Below are 21167 nucleotides of genomic sequence, written 5' to 3'. Positions count from 1 at the left end.
TTTTCTTCTCTATACGTAATCGATTCTCGAACTCTTAGAAAATGAATCTTTGGAAAACGTAGATCGTTTTTGTTTTTTAATGATATTTTTTTATAAAATTCATTAAAAATATATTTTTAGATATTCGACCTATCTAACCCAAAAGATTGATGGCAACTCCAAACCAAATCATTTCAAAATCTAAACTTCACCATCTCTTCTCGAATTAATTTTTAAGTCGAATTGATTCCCCCTTGTCATTGGGCTATTTGGGGAAACATTATGATTTGGTTTGATGCCCTAGTTGATTTTTTAGAAAGTTTGAGGACTTACAATTTTTAAAAAAAAATTAAAAATTATTTAAATTAAAAATATAAAATATAAAAAATTATTAAGATATTTAATACATTAAATATAAAAAACTACAAAATTAAATTATTAAAAAATTTCAATTTAAGGTCTATATTGACTATAAAAAAAAGTTCATGGACTATTGATTTTTTACCAAAGTTTGAGGGTTTCAAATATCATTAAATCAAAAAATTATTGTTAGAATAATTTGAACCCTTGTAAGTTAAGTTAAAAATCTAGATCTCGTGCTTCCTTATTTTTCAAAATTTCAAAATAATTTTAATGAAAATATTGAAAATATATTTTTGATGTTTCCATATTTTCACTTATTTTTGTTTTCATTTTCAAAAATCATTTTTCAATTTTACAACCAAACATGTTCATCATTTTCTATTTTTTAAGAAAATGAAAATAATCTATATTTTCTAAAACCAAACGAAACTTAATTTTTATATAGTTTAGGTAGTTTTTCTATATTTATATTGATGATATAATTTATTATTCCTTTCAAATTTATAATTTCTTATCCCTTAAATTTTTAATATAAATATTTTAAATTTTACATCTTTTAATATAAAATCTTACTTGCATCTTTATTTACAGAGATAATGTACATAGCCATTCTCATGTGTTTCCGATTTCCATTCTTCCATCACTAAATATTAGACAACAACTAATCCGGTTGGTGTTTAAAATGGGGGGAAATATAACATATCACCCAAGCCTTTGTTTTTCCACCCATGCGCTTCTAAGTATGGGATCCATTTGGTTGAATATATATATATATATCTTTACAGTTGGGTAAATAAAAAAGAATAAACTCTCATTTTTCATTTAAAAATAAATAAAACCGAACACTTAGAAGCATTGATACATATATTGAGTAATAGGGAATCATTGACTTGTAACAGATCTCTGAGGTTTATTATAAGAGCTCCGGGATCAAAGTAACATCGATCCATTGATCGTCGTGTAGGACTTGGAGGCCACCGATTTGGTCTTGGAGAAGCACAGTGAGGAAGCCACTATCTGTATGGATGACGATCCCCATTGTGAGTTCGGGTTTGGCGCATACCTGCAAGTAATGACCCATTACGTAAAGTCCCTCAGCACAACCAATGTCCTTGAGGTGGTTCGGATTTAGACCAAGTGATTCAGATAACAATACGAATAGGGTATGCCCCAAGTTCATTACATTGTTTGTGTAGTCTAGCAATATGTACCTGCAGGCATCAGGGATTTCTTCGGGTGCAGGGGATTAGGGGCCATAACAGAAGTAAGGGTATCCCTCCAATAGGTAGCCAAAGCTCGGGACATGTCGATTTTAGTGTTGAATGTGACATTCTTTGATTCTTCTTGAGAATAAAGTTTTCTTTGGCTTTAGAGTCCTACTCGTTGAACCGAAAGATCCCGATGATCTTCTCTTCCAGTGTGGTAGCAGGGATTCCGTGATTAACAAGCTGGAAGAATCCCTATTTCTCACAAGCACTTCGGATTTCGTCAATTATCATCGCATGACGAGTGGAGTCGGTGTTGACACCTGCGAAATCAATCACTGGGATCTTCACATCAATAGGTGGAGGCCCCGATTTAATCTGAAGATTCAAGTGATCGTGTACAAAAGCTCGAGGGAGCTTAGCTAAGCAGGAATAAACGAGTTCTTTAATGTTGGTTTTTGATCCATCGATAGCCAATAATTCACTTTTTCGGTTAGGATTAACTTTTATTCACATGAAAACAATGTAACTAATGCATGGTAGAATTATTCCAAACCATTTCATTTATCTTTTCTTCTTGCTTCCAGCATATCCCAATTTTTTAGGCTCATCTTCAGAAAATTGATTCGAGATGCTCCATTTTGTTTTCCATGCAGAACCATTCTTGTGCAAGTAAACATCTTGTACTCATTGCTTTTAGGTTTTATTGGCAGAAAAATGTCAGTTTTGTGTCTCAAAAGACGAGGACATGACTTTATTGTCTCAACGAAAGGTAAGGGCATGTCTTTTCGTGTCTCAAAAAAAGATAAAGACATTATTTAAAAGTTTCAAAGAAAGATAATGTCAAAATTTGGTCATTTGGTAGTGACCATGAATTATTTCGGGTAGAAAATTGAGTGATCTTATTTTTGGCTTTGGACGGGATAAGAAAGGTCTAATATTTCCATATGTCAAAAATCTATAATTAATGAAGAATTAAAAGAATATATAATTCAATCGATATTCAAAGAACTACAAGATTAAAACTTTCTTCATTGTTCATAGCCTTAGAATGTAGCATAAGTTCAATCATCAAACATTTTACAAAATATTTAAGCAAATACAAAACAATGCTCCTAATACAAGTGCAAGAAAGCTTCATGGTAGATGCAATGACTTCTCGATCCACATCAGAATGCACCATCATTCTTTGAATGCCCATGCCCCTGAATCAATCAAATTATGTACCTTGCGCTTCAGTGCCTTATAGTTCTCAGTGGAATGTCCTGAACTTCCTATGTGCTAGATGCATATGGTACCAACATCATAGCCCTCAGGATATGGGGACTCTTTTAGCTTGTACTGAACTGGAGTCACAAGATTCTTCTTAACCCGCGGTGGAAGTAATTCCTTATAGGTCATTCGAATTGGATCAAATTGACTCTTTTCTCGGATCATCCTATAAGGTTCAACCCTACGACCAATTGAGTAGGCTCCCACCATACTGATTTCAGCTTCCTCCTTTAATTGTTTGAATCTTGCTTATATTCTTAAAGTGATGTCACATGATTAGGACCACTTGCGAAGGTAATGTAGTTTAGGTTAATTTGGGGAGGTAATGTGTTTCAAGTTGGCTTATTGCGTTCTTGATTTTGGTGTTCATTGATCTGATGAAGCAACCATCATGCTTCTCTTCTGGAAATGTTTACTGGTTCTCAACCCTTGTGAGCGCCTTTGGACTGTGGAAAGCTTTATCAAAATGTATAAGATCGTCTTCTGTGCAGTGATTGACAATCTTCGTGTTCGAGCTACCTTTTCAGGTTTTCAACTCGAATTCTCCTTTGGTTTCAAGACATCATCTAAAATTTTACGTCTTGAACCCTCATTTTATTATTTTTCCCTATCATGCATTAAATATTTTAGAAACCATTTTTTTGCAAATAAAATTAACCATGAGGGGCGTAAAGAAATCTGAAGACAGTCTCTCCACTTAGAAATCCATGTATAATTAGAAGGGACTTTTTAGGCACGTAATGTAGGTCGGGGTTCACGGTTATGAACGAAAGGGATAAATAGGCCCAAATAAATTTTTAAGGTTTAACGAACCAAGGATGAATTCGTCATGATGTCTTCAATCTTGTCTTGCTTGACTTGAATCCACTCGTGTGTCTTTATTCTCTTTCATTTTCCTTTTGTGTTCTCTGATCTTCCGGGGAATTGATTCTAGATCTTTGAACCACTCGTCTTGAAGTGTTGAATCTATTTATTTTCTTCTTTCTTCTTTCTTCTTTCTTCTTTTTTCTTTTTTCTTTTCCCTCTTTTTTCTCTTTTTTTGTTTCTTTTATCTTTCTTTTCTTCTTCTTTTTCTCTTTCTCTCTTATTTCTCATTTTTTCCTCCTTTTTCTCCTTTTTTCTATCTTTTTTTCTACATCTTTTCTTTTTTCTCTCTGTGTCGTCAACACGATTTGATCTTCGAGCGTTTCGTATTTGGTCTACCTCATGGTATCTTGTTATTTCTCACTTTATTTCATCATGACTTGCTTCTGTAGTGAAATCTGGATTGATTATCTTCACTCATGCAAGTAGATGTCGTTCATCTTCCCCCCAGCGTAGAGGGTGATTCTTGGTTAGGATTGAATCAGAAGAAAATACTATAGGCTCAAAGGGGACAACAAGTGATATATACACACACACACACACACACACACACACACACACATATTTGAAAGGATAAATGAAACAAAGTCGTTCATCATCTCATACATGGAAGTCTTTGTAAAAGAGGTATCCCCAGAGGACGAGTATTCAAGATTAACCTTATTTATATGAATACAATGTAATTAATGCATGATAGAATTATTTCAATGATTTTTTTTATTTCTTCTTCTTCCATTCGCTCATGGTATGCCCCAATTATTCAAATTCTCTTGCAAAAACTTGATCTGCAACACTCCATCTTATCTTTCTTACAGGAAAAGTTCTCGTTATGCCCCTAGGATTTTTTGTGGTTGGGAAATGAATATTGGTCTCGTTTCTAGAAAGGGAAATGTGTGACTTTCAAGTCGTTATTCTGAAAAAGGTAATGTCATGGGAAGATTATTTATGTCTAGGAAGGTAAAAGTATAGGTGTTGGTACCTCTAGGGGATAAAGGCATGACTTTATGGTTTCAGACGGAAGTGATGTCAAGGTTCGATCTTTTGGGAGTAAATGTGTTATTTCGGGCAAGAAACCCAACAATGGTTATTTCAGCTTTGGATGGGGTATGAAAGGTTTAATCTTGCCACTTTTTTAAAGATCTGTAATTAATGAAGTAGTAAAAGAACCTTTAATTCATTCAATATTCAAAGAATTACAAGATTAAAACTTGATTTATTTCTCATAACTTTGGAAAATGACATAAGTTCAATCAACAAAATATTTATCGAGTATGCAAAGAACAAAAACACTTCAAACATGACAAGGCCAGTGCAACAAGGTTTCAATGTGGATGAAATAATTTCTCGGTAATTGGGCCCATAATGTCTCATTACGAGTAAAAGGTCAATGCCCTGGTTCAAACAAAATATGGGCTTTGCTTCTCAGTGCCCCACGGATCTCGACGACGTGCTTTGAACTTTAGACGGTTTTAACATCACGTCCATAACTTTCAATTCTCTTTAGGTGCGAGTGAGGTGACTTCATCTTACCTCAAAACTTTTATCGCAAGACTTCCAGCGAGTTACTCCCGGGATCAGTGATTAATGCATGTTGAGATACAATGTATACCATGTAATGTACAATGTATATATGCTAATGCAAAGATCTAAGATGCAAATGCAAAAATGGGGTTGCAAAATACGAGATGCAAATGCAACAAGGAATTGATCCCAAAATAATTATTTCTAGAACAAATCTAAAAAAACCGACAATGTCTCGGTACACTAGGGAAGTGAAGATATGGTTCATCTGTAAGTTGCCTAACTCCTGCGAGCATCTGGGTACTGTATCATCTTCAAAGCTTCTACCTCGTCTATTAATTTCAGAAGGCTTTCCAGATGGTTTGTGATCTTCCACTATTTACTTCGGCGTCGAATCATCTCGAGTCCAACTTGATATCTCAGTAGGAAAATGTATGGATTGTCTCCTTGGTAGATAGACTTCCTCTAGCTCCTACTTCATCTCTTATTTTCAGAAATCCTTCGAGCTGGTTCGTTATCTTCAACTGTTGCCTTCAATGTAAAATCGTCTCGAGTCTAACTTGTTACCTCTGCAGACAAATGTATGGATCATCTCCTTGGTAGGTAGACTCCATCTTGACTCTACTTGATCTACGTAGAGCATTTTCAAATTTCTACCGATCCCAGCGAAAGACATTGCTGTGGCATTGTTTTTCAAGAACCTTCTAAATGATTAATTATTTAGGGATCAATACCTTTGAATGATATGTCATGTTCATGCAAAAAGGCAATAAGAGCATACAAAATGAAACCAATGTTAGTAGAAAGAATCAAGTTAGTTGAAATGATTAGTAAATAAAATATAATCTTAGCAGAAATAATTAAATATGACTCAAAGTTGAAACTGAAAAAATAAAGCATACAAAGAAAATTAACAGTCTTAACCGCATGCGTTATTGTTCTCCTAGGCTATCCACGTGGCTCTAGCGGGGTAGGCTTACTAATTTCTCTATATGTTGGTAGGGTTCTATCAAAGGTTCCCGAGCCATCTTTACAACTGCTAAGGTTGACACATATTCTGGCCCATTACAGACTTGCGAATCAAGTTCAACTCAAGGGATCACACCACTAAAAGCGTACCTTAGAATTGGTGTTTGAATATGCAACTTAGAGTGCTTTCCAGAGATACTTTGTCAAACCCAAACAAGGAAGCCCAATGCTCCTCGTGAGGTGTGACGTTTCTCTCTACTTAGGTAAATCAAGTTTGATCTCGGGTTTAGAGCTTATGATATGCAACAGTTCTAAAATATTCACAGAAGTGTAAGCATTAACCAGAGAGGAAATATATATATTTTTTAAAATAACATAATGAACCGTAAATTAAACAAGAACAAACTCGTAATTTCCAGAATTATAAATACATGGTAACCAACTCGTGGCTCGACTCTCAATTTGTTTTAAAAACAAAAGTCCCTAGCGGAGTTGCCAAGTTGTGGACATCATTTTTCGCCCGGGCGGGGAAAGACCGATACCGACTCGAGGGTTTTCTCTTTGAAAAGAATTTTCTAAAAGTGAGGAGTCGCCACCAATCATTTTAGGTGAGATTGGAACACCGTAAAAATCAGGTGATTTTAATAAAACATTTTATTTTTATTAAAATATCGAGTTTTGGGGTCTACGAAAATCCAAAAAGCAGGTTCGGGAGTCGGTTACGCACGGGGAAGGATTAACACCCCCACAAGAGCCCAAAAATTGGTACCTAGTTGATTACCCTATATTTAAAATCAAAAATTTTGAGTTCGATCTTTTATTTAATTTAAAAATCATTGCGAATGCAAAGTTTGAAAAGGGTATTCGTTTATTGAGACTGATAGCATTCGTCCCCGAGTGTAATTACGGCAGATCAACTATTGTGCCTAATAACCGAACATTGCCTTATTTTTAGAAAACATTGATGCAATTTTGAAAATGATATCGACTTATTTAGGGAATTACCAGTAGTCACCCCCTGAGTATGATCGCGGGAGATATACTATTAATTCCTTAATAAGTGAACAGCACCTTAGATTTATAAAAACTATGTGATCAAGCAAACTTTTATTGAATCCTAATTAATCTAAAGTAAATTAAGGTTTTTTCTAACTTACGGTGTCAAATTATGAGAATTAAGGAACCTAGGGGCTCAAATCTAAAAATGTAGGCTCTAGTATTAATCCTATTTGATTTTAAATAATTGTTGAATTGAATAACCGAGATGGTCCCTCGAGCGTTAACGCGAGGGCCGACTCGAATTATCCCCTAAATTAAAAGACTAGTTTAAAATCTAAGCTAAAATGGAGGCTCTATTTAACCTATTTAATTATGTCAATATTAAGAGTCTAATCTAAGTTTAGGGACTAAAACGATCAAGGTCTAAAGTACCGAGTTCTAAAAAATTTAAAAGTTTAGGACCTAAATTAATAAATTCTAAAGTTAAGGGGATAACCTAATTTTTATCTAAATTATTAAACCTAAAGCTTTTTTTTAGAAAATACTAATTATTAATTAATTTTAGAATTGAACAATCAATTCGAGTAATCAAGAGTATAATGGGAAAACTCGACTCGAATTGCTCCCTAATTAAAGTAGAGTGTCATCCTAATTTTAAGTTTGATTCGAATGTTAAACCTAATTTGAAAACTAAATCTAGAAAATTAAAATTATGAAACAAATTAAATAATAATAAACTTAATTAAAATAATTAAAATAACAAATAAAATCAACATAAATAAAAAATAAAAATAAAATAAGTACAAAGACCTAATTGCATAAAATCTAATTACATTGACTAAAATGCAAGAAAATAAAAGTTAGTAGTTAAATAAGAAATAAACAGTGACCAAAATGCAAAAATTAAAATAGCAGTAGCTAAACCATAAAAGAGCAGCGACTAAAATGAATAAATTGCAAATATCACATCCAAATCATAATAACATAAGAAGCATAATCCAATCAGTGACTAAAATGAATAAATATAAAAACAGTGACTAAATTTGGAAGTTAATAAAATCAATATGCATATTCAAAATAAATAACAAAGTAAATGACCAGAGTGTAAAAGTAGCTAAAATACGAGGAGCTTAAAGATGATTTTACCTTGATAGTGACCAAAACATAAAACATGCTGAAACGGTGAGGACTTGGATTGTAATTTGACCCTAAAATAGGTGAACAAAGTAAAAAGACCCTAGAAAATGGGGACCTGATGCGTGATTTACCTTTTTTCATACAACCAACGTATTCCCCCATTCATTTTACGTGAACCAGGAAGAAGCATCTTCAACACTCACTCGACCAACGCTCACCGACCCCCACACGCCGGCCACCGGGCTAATGACTGACCTAAACCCATCGAAAACCTCGACCGAGACCGTAAGAGGTCTGACATACCACCTTAAACGGCCTAAAACTCTACCTATTATCTTCCTCTCTCACTCTCAATTCTTTCTCTTCACCAAGCCGAGAGGTTTAAATTCGAGTCTCAACGACGGCAACCAAGACTTTGTGACCCCCTCACTCCCTCACGATCGACTCCGACCGGCCAGTAAAGATCTAGACGATGTAAACGTCCGCCACCCTTCGCTCACCACTCACTCAATCGAACCCCGAAAACTAACCTCCTACCATCAACCTCTCGGTTGAAACTCACTGACCTTCGCCAGCAACTAACAACCGGCGTTGCTAGGCCACGAGCCGACCTCTCTCACACGTTGGCCAAGTGAGAAAGCCAAAAAGAAAGGAAAAAGGAAAAGCAATATTGGAGAGAAAAAAAAATCAAAAGAAGTTGTCTTTCATTCCCAAATTTTGGGGAAAAGCTTGTATGTTTGATACATGGGTGGTTGGGGTATTAATAACCCCAACTGGTACAATATTATATTATTTTTTTAATGATAAAACAAAATAAAACAAATAATAATAAAAAATGGTGTTTACACAGACATTCTTTCTACTCGGCATGATTTATTTTCAAGAAATTGATCCTAACCGCATGGTATCTAGTTCACAGCTTTCATTCGAAATGAAATCTATTATATGAATTTAAAGAAAAATGTAAAGGTTTAGAGTCGTTCCTCCTTCATCTACACTTATTTCGTTACCTACTAACGGAAAGAGGTTTTGTATGGCTCTACCTAGGGTGACCACTCTATGGTTCACTGTATGTATGGTTTTGACTTTAATAGGGAAAGGTACTCGAATTGTCCTTGTTGTCGGTGCCCCATTGGGCTGCCAAGCCCTCAATCCTCACCCATTATTGGCTTAAACAGATCGAGTTCAATTCGAGGGGATTCACTTCTTTATACCCATTTGAGGAATAAATCCCTACTAAGGTATAAGGCATGTGTACCCCAGAGGTTATTTGCTAAGGCTCATACAAAGAATAAATTCTTACTAGAGCAAAGCATTCACCCCTACTTACTTGGGATGAAGCTCGGGTATAGAGCTTATGTCATGTAAATTCACATGAGGTGTGTGAGGAGAAACACACAAACCTTCGACCAAATAAAACATCAAAAATAAAAGAAAAACTTTCGAGAGAAATTTTGGTGAAGCTGAAAATATGAATTTAAACATTAGTACAACTATTTACATAAAGAAAAAAATGCAAAAATTTAATAAAAGGATCATAAGCTAACTATAGACTCGAACTCATAATTTTCACCACTACGATAATGTATAACCGACTTACAGCTTGACTCTATAAAGTGTCCCAGTGGAGTCGCCAAGCTGTCATAACCATTTTTTTAAAATTTTATATTTAAAAAAACAATTATGACTTTATTTAAAAAAATTGGACTTTTGAATTAATTTGAATTATTATGAATTGGAGTTGCTATCAACCTTTGGGTCAGGTAGGTCAAATATCCAAATATGTCTTTCAAAGCAATAATTTAAAAAAAATAATTTTAAAGACAAAAAAAAATTGGTCTACGTTTATCGAAAAATTCATTTTAGGATTCGGGAATCGATTACGCGTGGGGAAGGATAAGCACCACCACATCGCCCAAAATTGGTAATTAGTCGCTTACACATTGTCGTAAATGGTGGATATCATGAATTCGTATCAATATTTAATGTATGATCCTTTTATTGAACATTAGATAATTTGTTTCAAATTAACCATTAGAGGAAATTCTTTAACTTGAAAAAGAAATCTCGAGATTCGTAATCCTCCATCGGAAAAGTTATCCCATCTATTTTTTATCTGTAAAATAATGTTATCTCTTCGAATTGTTTAAAAATATTAAATTGACTACGAAATTAATATCAAAACTTGCATAAAAGAATTTGTTACTCTTTTTCTAAAAAGCATAAAATTTTCAATACTTAAATTAAAATAAAATAAAAAACAAAAACAATTTTAAAATATTTCTATCATTTTAATAGATAAATACAAACGTTCGATTTATTTCAAGTTCACCCTTCGTTCGAATATTGTATTGAATGGCACTACCTCTATGAGGTGGTGTTTTTCACACTCATTCTAAGAAGAGTGTTCTTGAAAATGCTTGAATAACATATTAAAATAATATTTATTAACTAATAAAGAAGTATAAAATTTTAAACTTGGTAATAAATATATATAGAAACATAATAAAGAGCATAAATATATCAGACCAACATACATAATGTACAAAATATGTTTATAGTGTGAATGTAGTCAAGTATATACCTTTAATATATAAGTATTTATATATATATATATATATATATATATATAGTGTGTTTGTGTGATACTATAAATCGTAATATGTACTGTTAATAAAATAATATTACAATTTGGACTAAAGTGCATATATACAAATATGATAAAATAAAATACGAATAAAAGAATCTAATCATGCTTAGTAAATAGGGATTAAATAATAAGAACAACAACTTTAGAGATATAATAATGATCATATAAAAAATCATAGCTAATGTGCAAATATTATATAACAGGAGTACTAAAGCAACAATAAATCCAAAGCATCATGCGAGACTAAAATGAAAATAAATAAAACATCATGCCACCAACAACAATTTAACCAAAAACACAACAATAGGAAAAAGGTGACTAAAATGAACCAATAATAACATGTATTGCTTAAGTATGGTTAAACTAAAATACAATGGTTCGGGCTTGAATATAAACATAAAAAATATAGGCAAATGAGGACGAAATTGCAACGTAAAACAAAATAGGAGCTCAAAATAGAAGAGAGTAAAAGTTTCATTGATGACTAAAATGAAAATGTTACAAGATGAGGACTCTCCTGACGCGAATAAACCAACCACCAAACGTATGGAACCCTAGCACAAGTTTTGTGAAGATAGAAGTCACAGTACGAGGGAACAATAGTAGTAAAATTAAGTTGAGATGAGTAGCATGCAACCATCACAAGTCTTATCACAATCCATGAAATTGTCACTTAATATCAGATGATGTGCATGACTGAAATGTTCTATTCTTGTCATTTCTCCACCCTCATTTTCCTCAATTACATGATTGATGGCATTAATGGATGCCAAATCATCATCACGTCCCTTATCTAAATCTTTTGCCTCAATTACAACGTACCAGCCTTCTCGCATTGGGCAGTAAAATTGCAAATTGAGCAATAGTAACTTCCATGGTCTATATTAACCTCGGTGTCACAAAACTCACAATCCCGATTCTTGAACTCATTTCTGAGAGGAAATAGTTGTGAAAAATGGGGTGATCATGCCGTGGGAGTTTGATGATAGGTGGTATTGAAGCGCATTTTGGATGGATTACAAGGGTGCATGCAGAGAACATATAGGAAAACGAATTCCCTTCGAGGCCACATGCATCGCAAATGAACGAGGCTTGTTTCCAGACCAGAGCGAATGGGCGTTGATATTTTCCTTTAAATGAAAGGTGGTGGTGTTGCGCACTTGATATGAAGAGCAAACTTACAAGGTGAACAAGAATAAACAAATCTCTCATTATGGGTTTCTTGACATGCCTTGCAAGGCTTTGATGTCCGTATCATATGACTATCAAGATAGTCTTTGATGTCCCTTTTAAGTGTATCACGATTTTGCGATCAAATGATTAGACATAAGGTAAATTATGTATTTAATATCTAAAACGAACGATGAATGATGCAATTTACAGAGGGTGAATTAACAAAGGAACATACCTTGTATTTGATAATCATGTTTTCCTCCAATTTTAGCAATCTGCTTGAGTTTTGTAAAGCAGGACTGGTTTGTCAGTTTCGAAGTAAGCAGGCTTTACACATCCCCAATGGACAGTATAATTGCACGTTGAGTCTGCACATTCGAGAGCCAAATCTTCACAGAGCTTACTGCGTTCGCGACATTGAAGATAATAATGAGGCTTGCGTACAAAAGTAAGAGGATGTGGGTGGTGGCCTTCTGCTTTGTACATGCTTCCAGGTTTGATCAACAGACGGCTTTGAGGAACACATTGCCTAGAATTGGTACTTAGTCGCTTATACATTATCGTAAATGGTGGATATCATGAATTCATATCAATATTTAAAGTACAATCATTTTATTGAACATTAAATAATTTGTTTCGAATTAACAATTAGATGAAATTCTTTAACTTGAAAAAGAAATCTCGAGATTCACAATCCTCTATCGGAAAAGCTATCATATCTATTTCTTATCTGAATAAGAAAGTTCTCTCCTCAAATTGTTTAAAAATATTAACTTGACTAAGAAATTAATATCAAACCTTGCATAAAATAATTCGTTACTCTTTTTCTAAAAAGAATAAATTTTCAATACTTAAATTAAAATAAAATAAAAAATTAAACTAAAATAAAATAAAATAAAAAATAAAAAATAATTTGAAAATATTATTATCATTTTAATAGGTAAATACAAACGTTCGATTTATTTCAAGTTTACCCTTCATTCGAAAATTGTATTGAATCGCACTACCTCTATAAGGTGGTGCTTTTCACAAAGAGTATTCTTGAAAATGCATGAATAACATATTAAAATATATTTATTAACTAATAAAGAAGTATATAATTTTAAATTTCATAATAAATATATATAGAAATATAATAAATAACAAAAATATATTAGACCAACATACGTAATGTACAAATATGTTTATAGTGTGAATGCAATCAAGTATATACCTTTAATGTATAAGTATATATATATATATATATATATATATATATATATATATATGTGAAACTATAAATCGTAATATGGACTGTTAATAAAATAATATTACAATCTGGACTAAAGTGCATATATGCAAACATGATAAACTAAAATAAGAATAAAATATTCTAATCATGCTTAGTAAATAAGGATTAAATAATAAGAACAATAACTTTAGAGGTATAATAATGAACATATAAAAAATCATAGCTAATGTGCAAATATTATATAACAGGAGTATTAAAGCAACAATAAATCCAAAGCATCATGCGAGACTAAAATGAAAAGAAATAAAACATCATGCCACCAACAGCAATTTAACGCGGCCTTATTTGCACCGGGTCTTGCTTTCAGGTTGAGGAAGATGGCCCTGAAAGTTAGCAAGCAAAAGCAAAAAACAAAAGTATTAGCAACATGTCTATGTATGTATGCTATACGAACACGGATACGAGATGAATCCTTTAATCACATAGAAATATAATATATCGAATACAAATCTGTAACAAAGGGAAGAGAATATGAGGGAACGACGGATGAAGGACTCACCAGCAGGAGGCAACGAAACTGTGGAACAGAACTCGAAACTGTGGAACAGAACTCGAAACTGTAGAGGCATGTACTGGTAGTTTATCCAGTCAAATACCTGTAGAAACCTATTTTCGTCCATAATAGTATATATTATATAGTATAAGTATATAGTATATATATTATATTATATTATATATTATATATTTTATGATAGTATTATATTATATATATTATAGTAGTATATATATATTATATATATTATATTATTATATATTATATTGTAGCATATTATAATATTATATTTTATTATTTAGGTCCAAAGAGTCTAGAAGTCCAAAGTTCAGGCCCAACAATGAAGCCCAACCGAAGTAAGCCTGACCCAGCAAGCCTTGCAAGGCCCAACCAAAGCAAGGCTGACCTAGCAAGCCTGGTAAGGCCCAAGCCTGTCTACCTGACCTAGTAGGGGCTAGGGTATTGTACCAAGCAAGGGCGTCGCACGAGGAGATCAAGCAGCGCGTGGAGGCCACACGCCAGCAAGGTTCGAGAGTCAGCCGAAATTTTCAGCCCCTGAAACTGTAAAACCATAAAATCAAAGCAAAATCCGAACAACAACGACATGCCGAGAGAGTCAGCCACACCCAAATCCCGACGAAATTAGGATTACAACACCCGATTCAAGGAAACAACTTGTTTCCGGAGGCTATAAAAGGCCACCAGTGGAGTATTGCAAGACACAAAATCCAACATAGAGAAACCTATAAATATACAGAGAAAACACATAAAAAAACCGAAATACCAAACATCGAGCAACAAATATTACAATGCAAACAAGTATTTTTAAGCATAGAAATATCATCAAAAAGAAAGTTCAAACACGAAGAAGAAAGCTTTGTTCGTTTTCACTGCCAGAGAGAAGCTAAAGGTCGTCGGAATTCCAAAAGTCATTGGACTAAAGGTAAAGTTCTAAACTTCAAACGTAGATCTATGTCATTTGGGGGTCTTTTAGGGAATTTGGGGCTCGGTTTCGAGATCGGGGTATTGAGAGGAGTATTTGGGGGGTTAGTTTATGTTTTTCCGCCATCGACAGTGGTGGCCGGAGCGGCGGTGGAAACGGCGGGTGGTCATCGGGGGTTGACTGGCCATTGGCTGGGTAGGATGAAAAATGACATAGTGGGGAGAGAATTTTTTAAAAGGGGGTTTTGATTTTAGGAAATGGTTTGAAATGAAATAAAATGGGTTTTATGGGCTATTTATAAGGGGACCTATGTGCAAATACTAAAATTTTATATTGTTTCTGTAGTCCCGGTGCTTTTGATGCGTAATTCATTTTGGTCACCTGTTGTAATTTTTCCTTTGAATTTTGAATTTATTCCATTTAATCCATGTTTATATTTCTTATATTTTGCAAATTGATCCTCTAACTTTTTATTTTTCTCCTTGCAGCTTTTAGTTAACATCAATTTGATTATTAATTTTAAATTCTTATCAATTTAACCCTTTTTTTTAAAAAATAAAATTTCTTTTTATTTTTTTCTTTATATTTATTTAATTTATTCAATTTATTTGTTTAACATTAATTTAATTTTTAGGACAATTTTAAATTCATCAAAGGTAAGTAATTCAGATTGAACCTTTTAATTCTAATTTAACTTTCAATTTTTCTCAATTAAGACAATCGAGAAATCAAAAATGGTACTGAAAGGACAGTAAAAGAATGTTAATCCTTCATTGGATGTAATCAACTCCCAAATCCGATTAATTTTGGTAAAACACAGATCATATAAATGGTAAATTAAGGTGTTCGATCAACCTAATTTAAAATGATTGGTGGCGGCTTCATTCATCAAATTAAGTCAGAACCCGATTCGGAGACCACCCGAAGGACAATTACGATAGCTTGGTGACTACACTAAGGATAGGTAAGAGAGTCAGGCCAAGATTGATTTTTGGTTGTCTTCTTAAGCGAAAATTGTAAGTTTGGATTATAATTTATCCTTTAAATCCTTGTTATTTATCTTTGATTATTTTTTTCAAATAAATAGTTGTACTATTTTTTTAATGATTTCAGCCTTTTTAAAAATCATTCATCTCAGGCTCTATTCCCAAGCTCTAAACCCTTTTTAAGTGGGGGTGAAAGCAACACCTTCGTGGGAATTTATTCTCCGTATAGGCCTAGCAAGTAATCTTTGGGAATCATATACCTTATGTCTTTGTGTGAATTTGTTCTCCGTATAAACATAAGGGAATGTGTCCTCTCGAGTTAAACTTGGTCCACACGAGCTTGTGATGGGCTTAGGAATGAGGGTCCACATGAGCCAGCGATATGGTGATATCGCACACCTGCTCTACGTCAAGATAGATGAACCTTTAATTTGAACCCTAGTGCAATTTTGGAATCCGGTATACAATTGTTTTACTTTCAACCAAGATGACATGGTACCCAAAATTGAGGATTACACCACCCTGTTACACTGCGATGGAATCATAATCGGTCGGGTCTTCACCAAATACATCAAAAGTTAGCCTTTCAAGAATGGATTGGAAAAGGTTGCGGGATTGATGAAAAATGGGTAATTGACTGGATTCAACACAAAGGAAAATGAGAAGGAATTGCTTGGACTCACATCAAGCAGTTAATGAGGTATCATCCTGATGAATGAAAATGTGATCGATCTTTTTGTACTGGGTATCTACGACTTGGTTAGCTTCCTAAAAACCTTGGGATACACGAGCCAGCTGTGGTGGACTTGTTCGAAAAACTACCTAAGCGAGTAAACCATGCACCAACAATCATAGCTGAAACTTTCTGCTCATTAAACCATTGTAAAAGAACTGATGGATGACGTTTTATAGGATGCACGCAGCTACTTTAGGTGTGGATCCATAGCTATTTTTGGAAAACTGACGGGGTTTCTTACTACTAGTTTAGCATGTCATATTCACCTTTGGAAGAATTCCTTACACAAAAATGGCGAGAAGGCATTCCAGAGGAAAAGTGGGAAAGGTATTTATGTACCTCCAGGATAAGGACATCGTATGGAGAGCCCCTAGGCTAACTCATAGTGACATTCTTTACCGATGTGGATATGCATGATTAGTAATGTTACTTGGGCTATGGGGAGAGGTTGGCTATTCTCCGCTCTTAGCACTTCAACAGTATGGGGCATGTCAGTTTGTCCCAATTACACATGAGATATATGGATTCGAGTTCGCATATCATGAAGATAATTACAAGAAGAAAGTCAAAGATATAGTCGAGTCATGGAAGAAGATATTCCATATTGATGTTGTGGCTGCCAAAGACATGCTTACTCCAAACTATATGGAATGAAGGAAGTAGAGAAAAAATGACATTGTTCCCATACCAGATCACGATGACACTCGGACCATTGATGAACATCTTAAACTAGTTCCCTTTGAGCTAGAAATAGAAAATAAGGAATTTAAAGCTGAAAAGAGGAACTGAAACAAAGATTAAGAGAATTAGAAGCTGAAAAGTTCCAATGAAAGCTAGACACCGATACTTAAAAGGACCGAGTAGATAAATTAGTAAAGGAACAGAAGAAAGTTTGCTTTGAGTTAGAAGATTTGAGAAAAGGATATCAACAATAGGTTCAGAAAAATACCATCTTGAAAAAATCTTCTGAGTATTGAAAAATGAAGCCGATAGCCTGAAAAGGAAATTTGAAGGACATGATGACAGGGAAGCACTAAAAAACCAGTTAAGAGCTTCCCAAAGACATTTATAAAAATTTCAGGACCAAAACAAGCGGTTAAAGACCAATGTAAATGATCTCGAAAGGTCATTTCAAAGGAATCAAGAACAGGATGATAAAACTATAGTTGAACTGGAGGTCATCGTGGACAAATTCAAGAAGCATACAAATGAATGCCAAATAGTTCCTTTTGATGGAGGGCTCCAATGGCGTTTCTGTTGGGAACAACCTCATCAAAGGGTAAAAACTAGAGATGCAGTCATTCAAGACTATCTAGAACAGGTACAAAAAGCAGCACACCACTTGCATGGTTTGGCAAGAGAAACTAGGGGTGGTTCGACAAGGTATTCAGCTAGTTACAAAAGAAGTAAAAAGACTTGTCAACTTATTAGAAATCATTCGGGGTCTAAAAAATATGGCTAGAATATACCTTTGAATTGTTTTTGGTCTCTTAGAAATAACACTTTTGTCCTAATAAAGACTATTTATAATAACATACATGTTTTGGATCAATGCCTCAAAAATTTCATAAATAATGAATTTTTGCATATTTTTTGCATTTTCATTTCTTTACATTCAAATTAACTAACATAAGATGTCTCATCAAAAAAAGGAACAAACACTGGACACACCTAATCAAGCACTAGACAAACCTCATCCTCACAATACCCGTACAAAGAAAAAGAAAATAGAAGCAAAGATTACTCAACTTGAGGAAAACATGCTAAGACTGCAAAAGGAACTTGAGGAGAAAATAAGTTAGAATCAACAAAATACCTTAGATTCCATCACTAGGAACCAAGATTCATTGGTTGACCAGATTGTTGCAAGGTTGTCTGGCCTGAATCAAATGAATGCTCTTGGGGCAGAGGCTGTAACACCCATCTCTCGTGTACTTTCCATACACGAGGTACAAATGTCACATTACTATTATTATTGTTCCTCATTTAAAGACTCATAAAAAATTGTTTCGTTTATAAAATATTTAATTCTCTTAAAATATAAAACATACATTAACTTAAATAAAATAACAAAAAGAGATGTTCTAACACCCCACCATCTTACAACAGTTTAATCTAATACTATTCAGAGTGTTTTTACTAAACTCTATTACATGCCAACTAAAATAGATCAAAAGTAGACGGTATGTCATATGGTTACTGATAAGGCGACTCTGGCTTGGATGTCCAATGATCTCCTTACTAAACTTGTATTCAACCTACGCGTGAAATAAACACGTGTTAAGTACTACTTAGTGAGGCAAAAACTAATCATACAATGAAATCAATATATATATTTATATATCATTACTCTTTATCGATCGAATACCAATTCGTTATTTCCATTCATTATCATTTCTTTGTAATGCACCAGTAGTGCCCAAACGATCATTCATAAACATATTATGAATTCAGTGTTTAGCACACATAGTGTCGAAATGGTTATTTATCCACATAGGATGAATTTCGTGAAATGCCCACTTAGTGCCAAAACGGTTATTCATCCACATAGGATAAATTCTGTGAAATGCACACTTAGTGCCGAAACGTTTATTCATCCACATAGGATGAATTCTTTGAAATGCATACTTAGTGCCGAAACGGTTATTCATCAACATATGATGAATTCCATGAAATGCACATTTAGTGCCTATTTGATAACCACCACATACATTTTTAAACAGTCATACATATTTGATTAGTACATCATATAGTTACACAATTAAATGCACGCACCTGGCTTTTCCCGCTATGTATGCAAAAAGTAAGGCTAATTACTCCGGTACTTTGTCTTTGCCCTTAGTTTTGCTATTCTCGGGAGCTTGGTTTCGATCTACTCAAGCATCCATTTAAAACATATATCATACCCAATGTTAGTATATTTTATAACCATTATACTTAAACAATATTCAAAAGGACATATCATTAACTTTACTATAACAATATCAACCTATGTTTAATATTTTTGGCTCCATAGTATTCGATACCCTTACCATGGTATCGATACTACTATACTATGGTACCGATACTACTATACTATGGTACCGATACTCTGATATGGTATCGATACTATTTTTGCATTATGTTTCAAAATTGTATCGATAACTTCTCTTCAGTATCGATACTCTACCTTCGGTATCGATATTGATTCAATCAGCATCGATACTACTTAGCAAGTTCACCTTATTGTTAGCTTGTAGTATCCGTATTGTTCTATCAGCACTGATACCCTTACCCAGAATTTTCAGTTTTCAACCTGATTAACACCCAAATGGGGTTAAGTTTCGTTATATATACACCATACAATGCTATTAAACTCTTCTTTAACTATCTATACTAACATTCCTTCATTTAGTCTATTAAAACATATAAAATCTTCTAAGAACAATCAATTTTAAGAATCACACCACTTTTCCTAAGGTGTTCTTAATCCTATCCAATGCTTCTAATCTCTCATTTACCTCTTTGACAATTCAAATCTACCAGTAAACATCCATAAACAATCCTATTTTAACATATCACTCAAAAACTCATTTTCTTCAATCCTATTCAATCACTGATTTAATTGAAGCTTACCTATGGAGCTATGGAGAAGGCTTCACCCTCGTGAAAGAAGAAGAAAAGGAAATAGCTTTTTGGTGCTCACTTTCCCTTTTCCCTTAGATTTAATACCTTAGTAACTAATAATTTTAAATTCATTTTCTTGTAAAGGAACAAAATGCCCTCTAAACTATCCATTATTTCAATTTAGTATAAACCACTAATCCAAATCATTCTCATCTTCTATCATTTAATCGAATAAATTCTGATATTTTTAAATCATTTCTTTATAGTCCCTAATTTAATATTTGGGGCATTACAGAGACATGAAGGGGTGGTTGTACCACCTACTCCACATTTGGTTATTTTACCTGAAATCTTACCAGGACTTCAAATGGATTCATCTACTATAAAAGGTACATACCTATGTAACCAACCCTCAAAATAATCCAGATGATTATTGTATTCTAGCTTTTAATGAGGAAGCCAAAGCAAAGAAAATGGAGGAAAAGATCCAGCAATTGGAAGATCAAATGAAGATAGTTAAAGGAGATGATAGTTATTATGGAGTTGACGCTCTTGAACTAAGTTTGGTCCCAGATTTGATTCTTCCTCCTAAGTTTAAAGTCCTAGATTTTGAGAAGTCTGGCAGGTTCAACCATCCGGTGGTACAATCAACTAAACCGCTCTCACATCAGGATGTGGAAAGATCTTTCCAAGTCGTTCTTGGAGGAATAATAACATGTAAATAACTTGAGACCAAATCATGTTATGTTGCATAATATTAAGAAGAAGTACAATGAAAGTTTCAGGTAGTATGCACAGGGATGGAGGGATTTAGTCGCGCAAGTTTATCCACTTCTGGATGAGAAAGAAACAAGGAAGCTATTCGTACACACTTTGAAGGCTCCCTTATTTGGGAATCTAGTTACAATCACATCAAGAAACTTTTCTTATTTAGTTATGGTCGGAGAAATAGTGGAGATGACCATAAGATAAGGAAATAT

The 21167-nt window shown here is 33.8% G+C and overlaps 1 pseudogene; it reads right to left on the bottom strand.

The window, feature by feature from the left end:
* Positions 1-1160: 1160 nt before the first annotated feature.
* Positions 1161-3029, bottom strand: LOC120125785 (annotated as a pseudogene).
* Between the last annotated feature and the right edge of the window lie 18138 nt (positions 3030-21167).

The sequence above is a fragment of the Hibiscus syriacus genome, unplaced genomic scaffold (assembly GCF_006381635.1).
Source record: "Hibiscus syriacus cultivar Baekdansim isolate YM2019G1 unplaced genomic scaffold, ASM638163v2 tig00110443_pilon, whole genome shotgun sequence".
Classification (NCBI taxonomy): Eukaryota; Viridiplantae; Streptophyta; class Magnoliopsida; order Malvales; family Malvaceae; genus Hibiscus; species Hibiscus syriacus.
The sequence above is the reverse complement of the archived record's forward strand: the minus strand, read 5'-3'. Positions and strand labels throughout refer to the sequence as shown.